The 21,887-nt window shown below is 37.6% G+C and overlaps 1 long non-coding RNA gene across 6 annotated transcripts in view; it reads right to left on the reverse strand.

Moving 5' to 3' along the window:
• LOC106005795 overlaps positions 1-21,887 on the reverse strand; it is a 66,045-nt gene that overhangs the window by 20,028 nt on the left and 24,130 nt on the right. For 4 of the 6 annotated variants that reach the window (XR_001179421.2, XR_001179426.2, XR_001179423.2 and 1 more), the window contains 2 exons: positions 11,246-11,281; positions 232-411 (listed from right to left, as the gene is read on the reverse strand). This is a non-coding gene — a long non-coding RNA (uncharacterized LOC106005795). The remainder of the gene's footprint in view (positions 1-231; positions 412-11,245; positions 11,282-21,887) is intronic. The other 2 variants (XR_001179420.2, XR_001179424.2) reach the window with 1 other exon arrangement.

The following is a 21,887-nucleotide window of genomic DNA, read 5'->3' on the forward strand; positions in this document are numbered from 1 at the left end:
GGGGGGATATATTGAGGAGGAGGAACAGTTTGCTCCTTGGGTACTGTCTGTGCCTCAATTAAGGCCGACTAAAATTAGCTGTTTGGGTTATTGCATGTAACAAACCACTCTAAAACATAGTGCTTTAAGCAATAGTAACTCATTATTTTGCTTATGAATCTCGAGTTTGGCCGGGACCCCAGTGAAGACAGCTCTTCGTGTCTCTGTGTCACAGCAGCTGTAATAGCTCACCTGGGGCAGGAAGATCCACTTTCACAACAGTTCACTCACATTCTAGCCAGTTGTGCTCGCTATTGGCCAGAGCTAGACCAGGACCCTGGGCAATGATTCTCAGTTCCCTTTGTGGGCCTCTCCATGGGTTTCTTGGACACTCCCTTATGCCATCATATCCGGATTCCAAAAGCGAGAGTCCTATGGGGAAAGGGCATATCATTTTTGTATCCTAACCTTAGAAGTCACAGAGTGCCATTTTGTCATTTTCACCAAACTCTATTGGTCCAGGCAGTTGCAGAGACCCACCCAGTTTCAAAGGCTGGGGATGGGAAACTAGGGAAGGGAAATGTGTACTCTACCTCTTTTTTTTTTTTTTTAAGATTTTTTTTTATTTATTTGACAGAGAGATCACAAGTAGGCAGAGAGGCAGGCAGAGAGAGAGAGGAAGGGAAGCATGCTCCCACTGAGCAGAGAGCCGGATGTGGGGCTCCATCCCAGGACCCTGAGATCATGGCCTGAGTGGAAGGCAGTGGCTTAACCCACTGAGCCACCCAGGTGCCCCTGTACTCTACCTCTTGATGGGGGCATGGCGTGGATGTAGAAGTTTGGGTGGGAATATAATGTTGCTTCTATATTTGTAAAATACAATTGGCAACACTGCCCAATCTATTATTCTTATTGCTCCCACTGAGATCTGATCATGCCATTCTCTTGTTCAACAACAAGGAACATTGTTCTCCAGTCTTCACCCCACACAACCGATTTGTTCTGTAGAGGGCAAGTCTTCATGGAGTCAAAGGTATATAATAATTTATTGAGGAACCTTGAAACATTCACTTCTGTGACCAAAAGTTAGGAAAGTCTGACCCAAAATATTGATGTTTCAGATGGTTTTCTACTTGAGGTTAGCTAAAATAGCATGAAAGGACATTCATATTTCATATCACCTAGTGCCAAGCCCCTGTGCAGACATATCAGCAACCCAGGTGAGTCCAGAGGAATTTGCACAGCAGTATTTCTGCCATACTCTAGACATTCGAACACAATGTAACTCATCAATCAAATCAGATTTTAAAATATTTTTTGGCCCAGAGAAAGACAAGATAGGCCATGGAAAGTTTTTCTTTAAAGTTCTTTAAGTTGTTTGACGTGGGATTTTTCAGCCCAACAGGCAAAAGTGATATTCATCAAGTATCTGATAGTTGGTCATACCATTAGGTTTCCGTTTTCACTCATCCACCAAAAGAATAGTGTTTTCTTAGTTTTGGCCAGATTTGGAAAATTAACTCAATTAACACCAGAGCAAGTCCTACCACTTCTTTCTTGCTAAAACAGTTAAATATGCTACCTAACTGGGTAGCAGCTAGAGGTGGCTTGTAAGATTAGTTTGCCCTAGGGACAGAGGAAGCTAAGATTGTTCTTGGGCTCTACTAGGTTGAACATATTAAATTGCTGAGAATCAACCAGTTTGGGCCAATAAAAATGGGAATTTCAAAAGGCTCGATATGTATGCATTGGTCAGATTGAGAAATTTCCTGGCAAAACCCAAGTCGGGGATTTGATTCAAAGCCAATCCAGAATGAGCCCTAACTGAAGATTCAAATGGCTTTTCCATGTACATAATGTTTTGATGTAAAAGCCCAACAAAGTAGTATCACTGACTCTTAAATGAGTCAACCACTTGAGTTCCATATGTGGGGGCCCGACTGTAGGAAAAAAATAAGAAACCCTTGTTTATCTGTGCTGTTCTCTAACCACTCTGCAAATTGGTCAATAAAATTTAAATATGAGAGTCTCTAAGAATAAGTGTGATAAAAAAAAAAAGAATAGATGTGATGTTATTGGATAAAACCTTTGTGGATTTTTTAAATAGACCAAATTTAACTGGAATAGTTAAAGATTTTTGTTTCCTAAACAGTGAAGTAGACAAACTAATATTAATTTACCCCAGAAGTTAGAAGTAATGAAAAGAATCCTTAAGCATACTTAATAAGCACTTAATACTATAATTATGATACATAAAATAGATACTCACAGAAAACATGACCAAAATGATTGGGAATTATGATTAGTATAACATAATGATAAGGCTGTGGCAAAGTTTAGAAGGTAACTACCTATTTCCATTGTTACCAAAAAACCCCACCATATGCTAAGAAAATTAAAATTAAAGAGACATATAATTTAAAAACACATTAACTTCATTTGGCAATCTTTAGAAATAAACATAGGATTAGGAGACCTTTGTGAATGTTTTGGAGGAGTACAAAGTATATCAGAATCATTAAATATTTCTGATTGCTTTAGAATTTCTCATGTCTTTTTATAAAGTCTCAGTCGTACTTCATGTGCTTCAAGTAGAGTGATTTAACAATGAAAGGATGTATTTGTGCAAGTTCACTATCTTGAACTTCTCTTCCGAGTTTAGTAAGTAGCTAACAGCCTGGCCCTCAGTGCATGTGAAGATGACAAGCCGTTTTCTATACCCAACCATGCGGTTCTATCCCAACATTCTTCTCTCCAAGCACAATCATCTGTCCAGAGAGAGAAATATAAGGGCAAATTCACACTTCTTATTTTTTTTCACATGTTATGACAAGAACCCCATGATCACTGTCCCACCACATTTGAATCTATATTGTTTCTATTTCTCTGAATTCCTTAAAACTTACATACAGTGAGCCCTATGTGATCTTTAAGTAACACATTTAGCAGCATTTCTGAAAATGTGCTCCATGGAGGTCTAGCTCTACAAGATGCTAATAAAATTATTATGACATAAAGGAGTTCGTGTCAATGTTGAGTTGAGCAAATTTATTTATTTATTGTAATTCTCATCTGAACTTTTTCTATACCAATGTACCATTATAAATCTTCTAGGGTATATATAGCATGTATCATTCCCCAAATTTGTTTCAATCATAGAGACCATTTTGCAAAAATATCTCAGTAAACTAGAATGCTATCTTGTGAAACTTAAGAGATCTAAAGCATTTCTTATATTTTTTTAATACCACTATGAACTATAGGTTTCTTACAGATAAAGCTCCTGTCCAGGGGCACCTGGGTGGCTCAGTTGGTTAAGCCTCTGCCTTTTAGCTCAGGTCATGATCCCTGGGATCAAACCCCACATTTGGCTCCCTGCTCAGTAGGGAGTCTGCTTCTTCCTCTGTGCCCGCTTCCACTAGTGCTCTGTCAAATAAATAAATAAATAAGCTCCTGTCCAAACTTCTTATTTATCTCCCTTTGATCCTTGATCCTTGTTTCTGTGTTTCTTTATTCAATGAATCTGCATGAAATGTCTACTATAGTCCAAGGACTATTGTGGGGATGGGAGACACAGAAAAGAACAATTTTTAAAATACCCCTTTCTTTATAGAATTCACGTTATGTTAGAGGAGGTGTCAATTTAGATATGAACAAATAGAATTTCAAGATTGCAGATACTGACAACTGCTAATGAAGAAAAGTAAAAACAAGATAATGAACTAGAGAGTTTCTTAAGGGATAAGAAGAGTGATTGTGACATTTCAGAAAGGCAATCAGCATGGTTTCTTTGAGAAAGTGGCATTAGAACTAAAGGAATATAAAATGAATCTTTCCCTTTACTCTTTTTATTCTTTGTATTATTTTTAATCAAAATAATACTTGTACATCATAAAAAATATATATATATACACTGAACCAGTATATAGTAAAAACAATTGTTGCTCTGACCTGCTCCATCCTAGCTCTACTTCCAGAGAATCCTCTTTTAATAGTTCATTATGTGGGTTTTTCTAATAATTACCTTTATTTGGAAGCCATAGGTGGAGGCTGACAGAGCAACAAGATAGAAAGATCCTGGGCTCCTCCATCATCTTGAAGCCATCATATCAGCTCTAACGTTCCTTCTTTCATGCAAGAGAAAAATAAATCTATCTTCCTTAAGCCTCTGATATTCAGAGATTTCTATTACTTGTAACCAAACGCTATGTGATATAGGACCCAATATTATATGTCCAGGCAACTCAAGGGAAAATATTTCTAACATGCAAGTCACATGTATTTTTTTTTTTGTATTTCTATAGAAATGAAACTCATCTATACCTTGGTTTGCTTCCTATTTGGATTGTGATTTTCCTGTACAGTTTTTCTGTTTTTGTTTTCCTTTTTCTAATTCTCATTGTCGTTTTCTTAAAAGAGAAGAAACATGCCTGTTTCACCCTGTCATTCATGACATCATGTTTTAACCCATTCATCTAATCTTTAAGATCTAATCCTTTCCTCCTGGAGTCATGTTCCCAGGGGAATTCAGAAGCTTTTAGCTCAATTGTCACTGCAATGTCTTTTCTCTGGACTCTTGGTTTAGTTCCACAGTTTCTTTTATGATCATTTTTCCCTTTCTTGGATATTTACCCTCGTTTTTCCCGAGTACACAATAATTTTCTAAGCAAGAGTGCCTGTAAGTAAATGTTCCAAGTCCTTAGGTGTTTGAAAAAGTCTGTTTTCCTCTTCATATTTTCATTGGTTCTAATTTTTTCCCTAGAACTTTGCAGGTTTTGTATTGCTCTAGTGTCTTCAAGATCCCATATACTTAGGATTGTCACCTGTCAGCCTGATTCTTGTTCCTTTATTTCTGACGTAAGTTTTTCTCTCTGGAAGCTTCTCAGACATACTGGCTATTCCTGATATCTGAAGTGTCATGGTGCTGTTTAGATGTGTAGGTCTTTTTGCAATCATTCATCTCAACATTGGTTGGGATTTTTGAAGAACAAAGGCTTGTGTCTTTCTATTCAGCTGTGGATATTTTTCTTCTATTGTTTTGATAACTTCCTTCCCTCTGTTCTGTCTTTCAAGCACACCCATGAGTGAGGGTGAAATATCTGGATGGATGAGCTGTATTTGCTAACTCTGAACTAAAGTTCCTTTAGAGTTTCTCCTGGCAGGTCAGTTCTTTCCATTGCAGTGTCCCTGCTCCACTATCCTGGGTTACCATTTTCTCAATTTAAGAAGAGAAACAAGTCATCAACATGCTTCTATTCTCCTATCTTTCAGAAATTTGTCAAAATAATTCATCTATCAATGACATCCCTCTTTTTCTTTTGGTTGTTTCCTTTTTTTAGTTTTCTTTCCAGACAGTTTGTGTTCAGTCTGCCATCTTGCTAGAATGCTTGAAGTGACCTTGGGTGACACAACTGAAACACAGCAACTGCACCAATTTCTCTGCAATGCTGTTTTAAAATATAAGAATATGTTGTACAGCTTCAGTAACACCAGAACACAAGTTTAAGTATTTAAGTATTTTATTACAAGAAAACAGGATTCAAAGGGCAAAATACACCCAGGTTTTCTTTTCTTTAAAAAAAAATAAAATAAAATGAACAGAGTGCTATTCTTCTTCTTCTGTTGTTATTTTTCATTTTCATGTAGAATGTAGCTCTTGATATATAGCTTTAAAAACATTTTTTTTTTCATTTAGGTGATATCGTAAAAGCCTCTCTGTACAAAAACTTAAATGATTTTCAGTAGCAATTTTCCCTGTGTCCTTGGACCAATTTCTGATTCTTTTAAGACATGTTACCCACTGTGATATTAACGTATTACTATAAGAGTTGTAACAGCAGGATACAGCTTTTTTCTTCCTCAGGAGAGATAGAAGGGATATGTGCCTACACTTTGTATGAGAATTTTCTTGACATCTAACTTATACTTTTGGCAGTATAAGTGCTATATAGTAACACTTCTCCACTTTAGCAAGCTTCTTCTAATGAACTCAAGGATATGTAAGCAAAATGCATTCCTCTATATCCATAACTCGCATAACTAGTTGTCTATAGATAACTGGAATATATTTATTCTATAAATATTAGGGCTGAGCACTATATTTTGTCCAGGGATACCACAGTAAATAAGACATCATGCTCTTCAGGGACTATTGAGGAAACAGTCTAATGAGGAAATGTCTAATGAGGAAATACAATTAAATAAACAGCAAATTTCCTCCCCCTCAAACATGTGATCATTGCTATTGTAGAGTAACTATAAGAGGACATAAAAGCATATAAAAGGAACAGTGAACCCTATGGAGGCAGAGGGCAGGGTGTGGGGGGTGGGGGATGGGATGTGGGGGGGGTGGGGGGGTGGGGGTGGCATGTGTGGGGGGGTGGGGGGTGGGATGTGTGGGGAGGTGGGGGGTGGGGGGAGTCTGGGTGAGAGGTGGTGACGGAGGAGGTGACCCCTGAGCTGAGTGATCCTTAAAGGACCAGAACAAATTAATCAAGGGAAGGAAGTCAAAATAGATGGGGTAAAATAAATATTCCAGGTGTTCTGAGCAATATGTGTGAAGGCCAGGAGGCAGGATAAGTCATGAACAACTAACAAAGATGGTAAGAGATGAAACTGGAGAAGGAAGCAAAGACTAGGTTCAAAACTATTTCCGGTATTGTGTATCAAAGAATATGGACTTCTTCCTGAAACAAGCATACAAAATTATGCTCAGTATAGCAGCAAATCCTTCCATGCTCGCCTGGAGCAAGTGCTGTTTTTTTTCTATAGATGAAGTAATAATGTAACAGACTTTTATTACAGGATTACTGTATGTAAGATACTGTATTTGGCAGGTAGGAAGTGAAAGCATTCAACCTCAACAGAGCAGAATATTTGGAGGTGCTATGTGTTCTGGTGAGAAAGGAACATGGATAGGAGGAATGCTGGGTGGTAGAAGATAAAACTGAAGTTATATTAGAGCTTAATATCACAGTAAGTATATGAACTTTAAATAATAAATATGCTATCCACATTTTTTTGAGTAAGGAAGAAAATGGACTATATGTGCATTTTACCCAAAATGTGTATTCTTAAACTTCATTATAGTGCAGGAAATATATCACTTGGCTTGAAGCAATTTAAGCTCTACTTCTCTTTTAGTTAATTAAGGACCCAAGCTATCTAAATGAGCCACTATGGCTTCTTTTAAATATTGATGTTGGAGACCACTGCTCAGCAACCTCTTCAAATGCAAATTGAACATTTATTTCAACTTGCCCTCAAGGAGCTCACCATCCAAATTTACAACCAAAAGCAGCTTTCGTAAGCCCCATTATTTATCTCTCTTGCTCAAAGAAGTAAAAAATTGAATAGCTATCAAATTTCATGGTAGTCTCATAGCTCCCTCTACATTTCTCCATCATTTTGTCTGGGTTTCTCATTTGCAATCAAGTTTAGTTAAAGACAGTGGGCTAAGTCAAACCCTGTTCCTTCTCCCACAGAAACTACTGAGACATCATTTATCTTCTAAAAACCAGAAAGTCCTTTCTACCTCCTTCTTCCAAACAGGAGCTGATCTAGGTTGTATGGATGTGAACCTTATTCATTTTGGGGGAGGGAGGGGACTCTTTAAGAAAAGTGAGTACAAAATTACATACAGATTTTTATCTTTCCTTGTTGGAAGAATTTGGGAGGGGTCCTTGCATATAAAAGGCCAAGCTTTATTAGCTTCACGGTAAATTCTCCCCTCATAAAGAGCAAATAGATAAACATGCAATGTTCTCTCAAGAGTTATCAATAGAATTTACACCTACACTGGTCATTTGGGTCTAAGAAATATATCAGAAATACGAACATGCCATTAAAAGCCCCTGCTTTCTGCTATAATGATCCACATTGGCCAAAACCACTAGGAGCAGTTCTCATCTGAATATTCAGTCAACAGGGAAATTTTTGTGCATGGGCTGTCCTTCCCCCGCCCCTCTCTCTTGCCCTGTCTTTTAACAATTTTACTGATTCTAGATTCCAAACCCTGACACTTAAGCAATGAACCTTTTCTTCGTATCTGCCCTTTCAGGAAGTTCCACCCAGAGAACTAGGCCATTTTCAAATGCTGGCACCCATATAGCTAGGATAATAAGGTAGACGAGATGTGTTTTATCAGGTAGAAAAAAAACAAGAGGAGGAAAAAAAAGCACTGCTTTGGGGCAGTGTCCTTAAAAGTCTGGTTCTGACGCCAATATTGGCTGCTACATTTAGCTGCTTAGTTCCGTGGAAACCAGTTGTATGACTCTGCAGATAAAAGGCTGTAGACCTCTGGAATACAGGCAAGTAGCACCTCATTATACAAATAGAAGCAACTCAACTATGCATGCCCTCAAACTGAGCTCAGTGTTCTGCTGCATTTCAAAAATATCCATCTGTTCCAAGAGAAGAAACAGGAAGTTTTGTTAATTATCTCTCACAACCCACTAGTTAGTTTCCAGAAAAATCACTAAAGCCATCTTTCCTGAATAAATTTAACAAGTAAGTTACAAGATGCAGCACAGTAAATAAACCTTACATTACTCCTTTGAAATGAACCAAATCTATCAGTTGGCCAATGGCACACTCACTGCCTCTAAGTTCTTTCCCATGTCCTCAGAGATCAATGGACATAATTATTTTCTGTACAGAACTTTTTTCATATGACAATATTGGCTAATAAAGCATTATCACACCAGATAGATGTAAAACACTAGATATTACACAAAGACTTGAGAGATATTTTCTGCTTTATTTGTTACAGGCACAATTTTGTTTGAGGACTTCATTAAATCACCTCATAAGTGTTCCCACTATTCGACAAAATAAATTCCTGGGTAATATTTTCTTGTTGGTTATTAGCTAATTTAAATAGGTGTCTCTAAAACTTCTTCCCCAGTCCAATTATGTCGTGTTGACGAAGATCCATGCCAGAATGCTATAATGGTATTAAGGATACACATGCCCATTTGGACCCCTGCCATCATTCTATAAATCATTGCCAATTATGCCAATAAAGCAGCCTGGGCCATGATTGATTTCTTAGTTATGCAGTCAGCTGTTCTGCAACACTTTGTTTTCCTTCAAATGTCTCAACCATGGCCTCATTTCCTGAAATCATGATGGTTTACATACCCCCCAAAAAGAGACATTTGTACACATCTGTTGGTGAGAAAAAGAGTTTAGAGATTCAGTGAAACCTCAGTAATTCCATCTAACTATTGGGAAGGATAATCCAAACTTGGAAAAACTCTGGATGGTGAAAGATTTTTTTTTTTTAATACAAAGTAGTGTTTTTTTTTTTCTATTTTTATATCGCTACAACACTTCAAATTAATCAACAAAGAATCACTTTCTGAAGTGCTCAGAGTCTGTGAAATGTATGGTAAGTCTGTAAAAATACAACAACTATTTAGCATTATTATGACAGTTGCCTGTTAACTAGGGTCACTTCCTCACCGGCAGAGAGAAGCATAATATTATGGAATCTTTGAAGCAATCGGCTTTTATTTTTAGTAAAATCTATTATTTGCCAAAACTTAAATGTGTTTTTGATCAAATATCATGGATCAGGCCTGGATATTTGATATTTATTCAGATATTAAAGACTAGACCCAGCTGGAAAACAAAGTAATAGAGCAGAAAGCACATGGACCCTGAAGCCAAACAGACTTGGATTCAAATCCCAGCTCTAGCCTTCACTAGATCTATAGGATTTATCTGTTAATTCAGCCAACAAATATGTATGATACACCTACTCTGGACTGCAGTGGGGGGAAACAAGAAGAAAATAATCAAATAAAGGAAGAAAATAATTTTAAATAACGTTAAATCTGTACAGAGTGAGTGGAGGGAGGCTGCAGTGGGATAGCACATTTGGGTAGTCAGGGAGGACCTCAACAAGCAGATCTGAACGACACAGGGCAAACGCTGGGATGGAGCAGGTTAATCAAAGCAAAGAGACCAGCCCAGGGGGCCTGAGTTGAAGCCAGTTTGGTGTGTTGACAGAAAAGAAATAAGGCCAGGCACTTGCTCTCTGAGTGACAACTGCCTTCAGTTGTGAGAAGGAAATAGCAATGATGCTAATTTGGCAGAATTATCATAGAGATTTTATTTGCAAAGTTTCCCAGGAGTGCCTAGCATATCTTAGACACTCAAAAGACGGAAATGTGGGGCGCCTGGGTGGCTCAGTGGGTTAAAGCCTCTGCCTTCAGCTCAGGTCATGATCCCAGGGTTCTGGGATCCAGCCCCACATCCGGCTCTCTGCTCAGCGAGGAGCATGTTTCCCTTCCTCTCTTTCTCTCTGCCTGCCTCTCTGCCTACTTGTGATCTCTATCTGTCAAATAAATAAATAAAATCTTTAAAAAAAAAAAGAAGACGTAAATGTGATTAGCATTATCATTGATGTTTGGGGGCACCAAAATCCTGTAACTAATATAATATCTGCAAAACCAAAAGAAGTTCACTACGCAGAATTACGGTTAATTTCCAAATAATGCCAGCGAGCTGTACTTATCTAAAGTGCCCAAACTGAGTTTGGCTTGATCTCTTCATAGAAGCAGACCTTGGTATTTAATTTTAAATACCTGTGAATAGGGGTGCCTAAGTCAGTCATTAAGCATCTGCCTTCGGCTCAGGTCATGAGCCCAGGGCCCTGAGATCCAGCCCCTCATCGGGCTTCCTGCTCAGCGGGCAAGTCTGCTTCTCCCTCTCCCTCTGCTCCCTCTGCTTGTGTTTCCTCACTCCCTCTCTCTGTCAGATAAATAAACAAAATCTTTAAATAAATAAATAAAAGCCCATGAATATGTCTTTCATTTTAAGTACCCTTGGATATTTGTCTGCCATGTTCAAAATATTTTCATAAATACCAGCTTTGAAAGGCATTCTACATATCTTGTGGGTATGCAGTAAAAATTGATATTGATAAAATGGTCATGTGACTACTTGAGTCATTTAAAAATACGCATATTTTCTTTATTATGAATACGCAAACGTTCGAGACTGTCGGAATTGTCGCACCACTGTGACTAGAATGAAGTCCTCATAATACACTTTCTAAAATAGCCGCTTAACATAGTTAATTGTACTAAGCATAATCAAATGCATAAGCATCCCTCTTAACATTGAACTTTAAGTCACCCCTGGGTGATACCAACTCAATCATACTACTTCATAATTATTACCCTAATATTTACTGAGGCCTAAGCTACTGAATTCTTCCAAACAATAAAAATGTCTGCATACAAAGGAAGCTACTTACAAATACAATTGAAGTCAAAGAGGCAACACCTTGGAGCTGTACAAGAGAGAAAACAAATAATTCTGTGAGTAATTCTAATTCAGTAAGAAATATTACCAATTAAAAGAAGCTATCTTCTTTATTTAAAAATGCTAGTTGTGTAGAGATTAAATAGAAACTTGCTGATATGCATTACCTTCTCTATCTAGGTTCTTTGAGACACACAGGCCACAGAGAAAATGAATCATCTCAGTTCCACTTAAACAACTTTGTCTTAAAATGCAAAAAAAAACCAAAAACAAAACAAAAACACGGACACCTGGGTGGCTCTGTCAGTTACAATTTGGACTCTTAATTTTGGCTCAGGTAAGTTGTAAGTTTGAGCCCACACCAGGCTCTTCTCAGTCAGTGAGGAGTCTGCTTGGGATTCTCTCTCTCCCTCTGCCCTTCCCCGCCCCTGCTCGTGCAAGCTCCTCTCTCTCTCTCTCTCTCTCTCTCTCAAATAGATAAATAAGGACAGCTGGGTGGCTCAGTGAATTAAGCATCGGACTGTTGGTTTCAGCTCAGGTCATGATCTCAAGGTGATGGGAAGGAACCCCGGGTCAGGCTCTGTGCTGAGCACAGAGGTTACTGAAGTTTCTCTCTCTCCTTCTCCCTCTTGCTCCTCCCCACCTCACACACTCTCCAAACAAACAAACAAACAAATAAATATTCAAAAAATAAAGAAAATTTAGGCAACAAAATAAATGAAGTACATTTGGATTATAATCCAAAAGGTAAAATAGATACCCATGAATCCGTATTGATAAAAATAAATGACTAAATAAATGAGGGAGAAGAGACAAATCTCCTAGGCAGAAAATTTCCAAATAATTTATGTAGATATTCTACCCATAGAAAGATGAAGCGTAACTCTACCGTTCTCAAGTATGGGTTATACATAGTAACTTCCTGCCAAAGAATAGAGTTTAGAAAGTGGACAAAAGAATAACATTTCAATGGAAAGATCTGATAAACACTACCTCAGCCAGGTGATCAAGGTCAACATCAATAATGATGATTTATGTTAATAGTACACATCTTTGAGATGATGCTCTGAGAGATGGTGAGTTGAGACTGGTACTTTACCTTTGTAATCTTCTTTCCAAAAACCCATAACTCCAATCAAATTATAAGAAAACCATAAGACAAATCTCAACTGAGAGACAGTCTACACAATACCTGACAGTACTCCTCAAAACTATCAAAGTCACCGAAAACAAGACAAGTCTGAGAAAATGTCACAGCCAAGAGCTTGAGACATAATGACTAAATGTAATATGGTGTCCTGGATGAGATCCTAGAACACAAAAAGGACACTGGGTAAAAACTAAGGAAGTCTGGTTAAAATATAGGTTTCAGCTTTAAAAAAGAAAATAATGTATATTCACAAGTCTCCTAAATCCTTTGAAATGACTTAAGTGAACTAGAAGTAAAATATACTATTTTCATTCATCAATTTTCCTTTTTCTAGCACAGGTGACCGTCTAACTCAACCTAAAACCACTACCAGTAACTGAGAGGTAGAGGTAGCATTTGAGGAAAACATCAAAGCTATCAACACTGTATCTTCATACGATGTTTTAAAAGTTTAGTGATTTAAATAACAATGGTAACATTTGTAAGAGACTTGGAAAATCATCTACCCCCTAGAAATTGCTTTCCTGGGCACATGGGTAGGTCAGTCAATTAAGCATCTGCCTTTGGCTCAGGTCCTGGGATCAAGCCCCCTGTTGGGCTCTCTGCTCAGTGGGGAGCCTGCTTCTCCCTCCCCCTGCTCGTGTCCCCTCTCTCTCTCTTTCTCTCTCTCTCTCCCTCTCAAATAAATAAGTGAAGTATTTTTTAAATTTTAAAAAATATGAAAATTTAAAAAATAGAAATTTTTCTCCTGTGAAATTCTTCCAGGTGCAAACACTTACAGAAAAATAAGTTTAATTATCAACACTTTTACTTATCCCTTACTATATACGAGGAACCATTATCAGCCTTTTATATATATATCTTAAGTCGTCTACGTCTCATACCATCATCATTTTTATTATTGATCTCCATTGTACTAATAAGGAAATTGAGGCACTGAGAGATTAAGTAACTGGCCCGGTAACCAGACTTATAAGTGATAGAGCCAGTTTTTTTTTTTTAACCTAGGCAGGGTGGTTCCAGGGCATGGGGATTTTCTAGAGGGGCTACATATCACCCCCACTTCTTTCTCCTGAGGGCTCTTTCTGAGCCATTGAAAGCCTGCCCTGAGCACCTCCCTTTGTCCCATGCTGTGTCCCCTTTTAAGGCCATCACCACCACCACTGGGACAAACTCTACAGGATTTCTAAGGAGGCAAATCAGTTTCTTGTCCATAGTTAGTTTAGTTCTCCAGGAACTAAACTAACAGGGAACTAAACTAACAGGAAGCACATTCTGGGATAGAGTTTCACATACAGGATGTTGATTACAGAGTTCCCACAGTAGCAACACCTGAGAAGAAAGATGGCAAGCACAAATAGGCAGAGGGAGAAGTCAAGTTGTCATGCGGGCCCAACCTACCTCAGCAGACTCAAAGAGGCTCTGGGTCTACAATGGCGCTCAAAGCCTTTTCCAGGTGGGCCAAGATAGCCAGGCTTTCATTAATTGCATGATAAGTTACCTGATGGCCCTACCTAAGATCTGCCCTGATCAGCATGGAAGAAACAAACTCTTCAGTCCCCTCTTTAGGCATGCCAATTCCAAAGCATGTGTGCTGCACTCCCATGGGCAGCTTTACCCAAGCAGAGCCCATCTGGAGTAGGCAGTAATCAGAATGTATCTAAGTGTCAAGTGTGAAGTTTGAAATTCCACCATTAGAAATTAATTCTTTTTTCTATTTTGAACTTTTTATCATCAAAACTCTCTCACTAAATTGCAAGAAAAAAGCCCTCCAAAAAGGCAATATAAACCACTCCCAGCTACTCTTGGTGGAACTTAATTGATTGTAGCTGTAAGCAAAGAAGAGAACACTCTGAAAGAGAAATGGGGCACTAAAAGAAGAAGTAAGAGGATGCCAAAAAATAAATACTACCTTAATTCACAGGTTTACTGACAGTCAACTCTGCCCCCTAGTAACAAAGAAGTTACTCTCTTCTCTTTACCTTCATGTCATTTTAGTACCCTCAGGACTCTAGAAAATAACATAAAGACATTTCATGGTGCATTGTTTGTTTCATAATCACATGGTAGTGTATAAGACAGAGTCTAATTATTTCTCTGAAACTAATCTCTTCCTGATTGGACAATGTTTATTCCTACTTAGACCTTCTTGACTTCTTTGCATAATGCGAGGAGAAATATGCCTAGAGATATCCTTAACACAGACTTTTAGTCCTGGCAGGTCATGGGTTCCCACAAATATAACTAAGGATTTAATATGTGCCCTTATATTTATGATGTCAATGCAAGACGAAGATGTGAAAATTACCAGAAACCAATTTACAGCAGCTGAAGCAAATTAGGGCTTTAAGGCTCATTGAAAAAAAAAAAGAAAGAAAGAAAGGCAGGAAGGAAGTAATGAAACAACCAGCTCTAGGCAAACCATATGTGCCATCCCAATTCTTTACTAATGGAAATATAACTACATGTTAAAGGGAATTTAGTTCCCACAGCAAAGATGCCAGCAGTGATCTGCATAGACTGTAACTATTCTCAAGGTGAGGTACCCAAAAATTGTACAGTGATTTAGAGGCAGTTTCTACAGTGACCTTATATTCACATGTATGAAATACCTCTACTTTATTCTAAACAGTGCCCAAAACTCAGTGTACTCTTTGAAATTTGGGGAAATGATACATTTAATTTTGCCAATATTGGAAAACTTAATTATCTACAAAGAATATTCAAAGTAGTTGGCATATGTATCTTGACTACAACTGAGATTTTAGGAATTACCATAGAGTTGCCAAAGCTTGAAACATTGGTAGTGGGTCAAAAGCTACCTTCTTCTAATATTAGTAATAATTTATCGGGAATCACAATTTCCATACGTTATGAGAAATTGGCTAGAGAATGTGGCATCTCTGAACAAAAATGAAGGTCCAAAGAAATTTTCTGCTCAGATGATACCAAAAATGACCCTTCAAATGAACAAGTCATGACCAGCTTTTATCAGTGTATAACAGAGATAAAGAAGATATACAGCCGGCATGTCCGAAAGGTCAGCTTGACCTCACCAAGTTTCAGGGAGTTGCACCATGACTCACAAGCCTTACTCAACTCTTAGAACAGATCCACCCATTTCAGAGTTTCTCTGAAACGTCCTCCATCCCCAGATACTCACATTTTGCAAAAACTGGTTCAATGCAAAAGTAAAAACATGGAAACATCATTGTGAATAAGAATTAGGTCAAAACCTACTATGTCTTAGGCTCATTAGTATGATTCTCTTCTGATTCTCTACCCATGCACATGCTTCACTTCCTCTGGTTGAAGTTTTAGCTCTCCAAATCTCCAAGTGTCTCTTAAATTTACCCTGCCATTGACTAATCTCACATTTCAAAAACTTTGCTATCAATTAGAGTACCCTATCATCTTGAATTAAAATATCATTAAAATAACATTGAAAAAAGTTCCAATTACCCAATTTTCCCATTATTTATAAACTGCTATTATGAGTAAAAACTACATTATAATTCTTCATAGGATGCCCTAATATTATTAGTATTATTGTTATCAGCCTATGTTTTTACCTACTGTATTTGAAGTGTACTTGTTGATATTCCTATCATTACCTACAATTTATAATGAAACATTATCAGAGTTTGACCCTCTAATTTGTTTTCTTAGGAAGAATCAGCTACTCTTTGATTCCTCCAACCACTAGTGATGAAGTTTGCTCTTTAATATTTGAAAATACCGGAACAGAATCCACCAATCACTAATCATCCATATACATGTCTCTCTGGAACACTCCATTACCAAGGCAATAAAAAATGATGGTGCTTTTGAGTACAGCATCAGTATTTATATACTGTAGATAGTTTTACAGTTGAACATGTTATTATGTTTATGCCTAGCAGTTATAGCCATGTTCCCCGTTTAGTGATGACATACTACAGGAAAGTATTCATAGTAAGCTGACTAAAAATAATTCATACGCCATCATCATGAGATGGACAACCTGATACTAAAAGTCCTATTAGCTATAGTATTAAATGATCCTTTGCATATTACTTTTTCCAGGATTAAGATACTCTGAGGTCAACTAATTAAAAAATTAGACTGTCTCACAATTAGGCTAGCCCCCTTTTCCTACCTGATATGTTGAATTTCAACGTATGGCTTTAATGATTTTGTATTATTCAATGCTTAACATGTACTTTGTCTAAATTATGAAACCATAAAAGTTTTGATCCATGATGTATACTGATCACATAATGGCCTACTCATGTAATTCCCTTAGTAGGTTGCTCCCCAAGTTATCTCAATTTCTTCACTTCTTTCAATGTGTGTGGTGCAGAATTCTTTCGACATGTGGTACGTACCTATCAGAAGTTTCACTACTCTGTTTTATTAAAAGCATGGAGGGTGTGATTTCCAATCCTTTATAATTTCCGGATTTACTAATTAAATTGCTTCAATCGTGTCAAAGGCACTTTTTATCACTTAGAATATTAAAATCAGCCCTTTTTGGAGAACAAAGTCAATCAGAAAAACTCTAAAAGCATGAAAAAGTGTTTCCTGTGTTCAGATGACTTAAAAGGAGCTCAAAGGAAATTCACCAAATTTAAATAAAAATTCATTATCCTAAAGAAAATAAGCCTGCAAATTAAAGCCACAGCAGCCAGCGCCCTGAAAACAAGCCTAGGTAAAAGACAGCCCCACCTCCAATGGACACATTCTCCTACTATTCTTATCACAAGCTTTTTTCCATGCCCCTAATCTGTTTAGATGGAGAGCAAATTCCTTATCTGATATGGTCAGCAAATGGGGTGTTTTGATTAATGTGTTAGACAAGGAAGACAGGAATTAAACATTTTCTGACCCCTATCTGTGGCAAGCAGGTTCCACTACATTTTGTATCATTTAGTTCTCACAATGTCCTGCAAGGTAGATATTGAAATGCCCATTTTTCAGATGCAAAGACCAAGGGTGAGTGATGTTACAGAACTCTTCTGAAATCACTGGGCTAGCAAATGAAGAGCCATGACATACATCAAGTTGTTTGATTCCAGAGCCCCTACTTTTGCATTTACCATGTTGAATATGTGTATCAAACTATATACAAATTATTACTTTCCAGGGAATTAGAATATGATAAAAATAAATTTGGGTCATGAGAAATATAATTTATTCTCTTTGAAGATTCAAAAAGCATTTAAGAATTTTGTCATGCCTTTGGGTCATCATTAGAAACATTAGTCTTCCTTTCGTTATCAATATATCAGAAGTGCCTATTAACAGATTTGTGGTTAATGGAATGACAAGGAATATATCCACACATGTGCCTGCTTCCTATAGGAACATGACAAATTTCAGACTTCTAAGACTATCTAAGTAACCATTTCATGATTATACATTAAAATACGATTTCTCATTAAGCATGATTATACAGAGCCGTTTGCACACTGCCCTCATAGGAAGACTTTAGAAATTACTCAATGCACAGAGCATGACATGCCCATCATCATACTTGACCTTTAAACTTTGTGGCACATGAAGTCCAGGCTTATCATCCAAATCCCCAGAGAGCTACCGCTTTTAATTCCTAATTAGGGAATGATCTCAAGTGGCCTCCGACATCGTCCAAAGGAAAGGATTGTTTCATTTGTTTTTTCTAATTTGTCAGACTAATGATAACCCTAAATAAAGTCACTTTCATTGCATTACCACCATAGAGCCAAATACTGCTTGGCTCCTCTGATCATATATTGGATTTCTGAAGAATTTTTAAATGACTGAAAGTCTTCCTGACCTGAAACATAAATTCTCTGACAATAGCCTAACCCTGGCTTGAGAGCTGAGGAAAGATTTGGAAAACAAAGGCCTCCCTGGGCTTCCTTAGTTCTTCACAGCATTTGGATGATTGCCTGCCCTACCAGGATGACCTTGATTTCCCCCCCAGCCCAAACTTGAATCTCAGTGGACATGAATCCCAGGCCAAATACCAAGTTTTAATCATCTGTTTTAGTGTCTTTTTATTTTTTTCATTGCTATAGAATATTAGAATGGGCAAGCTTATAAGACAGAAAAATAAGAATGTGCAACCTATGTACATTCATAGTCTAAATGAATCTGAATCTATTGGTATTTTCTCCCCAAGCTCCATTTTAAATGATACAGCTACATGTCATAGATGGAAAACCTTCCTCTTCAGATGACCTAGCTCTATGATAAACAAACCCTTTCTGATTTATGGGAACTTCAGAAAAGATCTCCTATTTGATATGTTGCAAAAACTAGGAAATATGTGACTGTTAGTATCAGAGAAGGAGATAATCTGGGAAAAATCATATGGTCAGATTTATTGGTGATCTAGGAGATGCAGGGAAAGCAAACAAACCTGAAAGTTTGCATAAACACGAAGCTCAGAATATATTTCAAACTTGCAAGGGCTAGTGATATTTGGGAAGGAAGAGTAAAAATTTAGAAAAGAAGGTAGTTGTATTAGTTTGCTAAGGTTGCCATGTAACAAAGTAACACAGATTGGGTGACTTAAAGAACAGAGAGTTATCTCCTCACAGCTCTAAAGACCTAAGTCTGAAATCAAGATGTTGCAGTTGGTTTCTTCTGAGGTCTCTCTCCTTAACTTGTAGATGGCCATCTTCAACCTGTGTCTTCACGTGGTCTTCATCTGTGCACATCTGTGTCTGAATTTCCTTTCCTTATAAGGATATTAGTCATACTGGATCAGGGCCTATCCTCGTAGGGCTCTGATTTTAATATAATTACCTCTTTAATGACCCTAACTCCAAAAACAGTCACATACTAAAGTCCTAGGAGTTAAGATTCAATGTAAGGATATTGGGAGGACACAACTCAACCCTTAACAGAAAGGACATGAAAAATGTAATCCCATTCCAAGACTGCCTGTGCCCTCAGATTATTTCTGTTACGAATGATGCAGAGCAAAGTGACCCATTGTGGAATGAGAGATCAGAACCTGAAGTATAGATACCAAAGCTGTTGCCATGGTTACATGAACAAAGGCAATATTAAAAGCAGCCTGAGTAGATGGGGCAATAATTTAATCATGAAAACTTGTAATAAAAATTGTGAGGTTTGATATAAATTTTATAGATTTTTAAAGAAAGCACATATGATCTTCTATTCAAAATGTGGTTCTTATGTTCAAATATACATTACAGATACTTTCATTCATTCATTTTATTCTGTCTATGTTTATTATTGACAGCCTACTACCTGCTGAGCTATAAGCAAAGCCCAAATAATAACCAGAGTTTTGTTTTCTGGTGAACGATACCAAAAGCCTTTTGGCAAGTCCATGTTAAACCAGTTTGCCTTTTGTTTCATTGTTTATTTCTTTTCTTTATCAAGCATGAGCAACATAAATTTTAGCCAGTTTCCAAATAAAATAAGTGTAGGAAATAAGTATACAAACATACATATGCCATTGTTGTTTGCAGTCAAACATACCATGGCTAACACAAAGGTTTTCCTGGTGCTTCCATGTGTCTAGAACAATAATTATTAATGGGTGTCCTTTCCTCTGTGGCAATATTTAGATTAGCAACAGTCACTATCAAGATCTGGAGCCCTCACTGGTGCCATGAAATTTACACTCAGATTGTGTCGCTTAATGACTCTGAAGATTCATATCTGACTTTTCCCTTAGTTCTAGATTTGAATAGCATTTCTAAGAAAATAACAAAAGGATGTCTGTAAATCAAGACATCCTCTTGAAAGAGTTTGTCTTTATAAAAAAGAAGTAGTAAGCAGATAGTCATGACTAAGTAAGGTCCTTCCACGCTATCAACTGGCTATTGGCATTCTGTATCATAGGCTCTCAGGTAGTTAAATCCAATGTGCAAAACATCATCTTAAAACACCAGAGCTTGGTAGGAAAATTGTGAAACCCACAAAGAGAGAAATCCTGGTAATACCAGATGTCTCCGTTCATTCTTAATGGACTCCTATTACTCAAACAGACCACATGACTTTAGAAAGTCTTTGTCTGCATTAAATTGCAGAATGGTTTCAACATACTACAGATGCCATGGAAAGCAAAGATGGACTTTTTTTCAAGCTGAAAACATGTAATGGTTGCATCATACAGAGATAAAAATTTGGCTGATGAAGTAACCCAAATTGACTTATAAACTCTTGAAAACAAACAACTTTTCACAACACATCTCATTTCTCATCTTTAAGCCTTGGCAGTAAGCATCCTTTCTTTGGAGACCTGGTCTGATGAAGAAAGCTTTTACTGCTCCATTTCATGAAAACCATTGTTTGTGTTTCTGAGTTCAGTGAAAGTCAAAATTAGCAGGAGAGCGGCAAGGTCTAACATGTCAGTTCCAAAGATCCTCTAGAGATTATTAATCAGTTAGATGAGAGCACTGCCTGTTCTCCATGGAATCTTTTTTCTTATAAGTGAAGCAAGTCTGGCATTGCCGGCAAATGTCAATGCCATGTAGAGAGAGTAGATAAATTTAGAACAAATGATTTCCCAGTTAAATAGGGGCCAACAGTGAGTTTATAATAAAACAATTTGCACACAGTTCAGAATATGACAATGGTAATTGTTCTTCTGCTTAAAACAAATCTCTACTGATGTGTGCTTGTGGCAGAGCAGAGAAGGTCCTAAGATAATCCTTCCCACCTCTATATATGGGACCAGGAAGGCCACTCAGTATTTGTAACACTTGCCCAGCTTAGACAAGATCGGAACACACTGGGAGGTGTGATGACACACAAGAGTTTTTAAACCCGTATTTTGAGCTGGAAATATAGTATTCAATACCAGACATTTGCGAGCAGGGATAGAAAGGAATGCCCTTTCATCTTCAGCTGGTGGTTGATCTTCCTATTATCTGGAACCTCTGAAGATGTTTTAGTCCTGCCAGAGCACTGACTAGCAACCCGGCTGCACAATGAAACCAACTGAGGAGCTTTAATAAACTGATGTCTGGAATCTACCTCCAGAAACTCTGATTTAAGTGACTTGGGGTGTGGCCAGGCACTGGAATTTTTAGAAGCTCTCCCAGGTGATTCTAAAGAGCAGAAATGGTTCAGAAATTCTGCTGGGGGGGGGGGGAGGCAGGCTGGGGGAACCTGGGTGACTTAGTCGGTAAGCGTCTGTCTTTGGCTCAGGTCATGATCTCAGGGTCCTGGGATCAAGCCCTGCATTAGGCTCCCTTCTTGGCGGAAAGCCTGCTTCTCCCTCTCCCACACCCCCTCCTTGTGTTCCCTCTCTCATTGTGTCTCTCTCTGTCAAATTAATAAGTAAAATCCTTTAAAAAAAAAAAAAGTCAGGCAAAAACACAGCCTATTTTAAAAAAAGGAAATTATCAGATGACATTTTGTCATTTATAGCTATAAAAATTATGTCTACCTAAATAGTTCATATCCCATTTTTACTAACATCATAACAATCATCTAAATCATCAGAGAAAATATGAATAATATAATATCTGGATGA

The sequence above is a fragment of the Mustela putorius genome, unplaced genomic scaffold, assembly GCF_011764305.1.
Source record: "Mustela putorius furo isolate JIRA1106 unplaced genomic scaffold, ASM1176430v1.1 tig00003853_pilon_pilon_pilon, whole genome shotgun sequence".
In the NCBI taxonomy this organism is placed as follows: domain Eukaryota; kingdom Metazoa; phylum Chordata; class Mammalia; order Carnivora; family Mustelidae; genus Mustela; species Mustela putorius.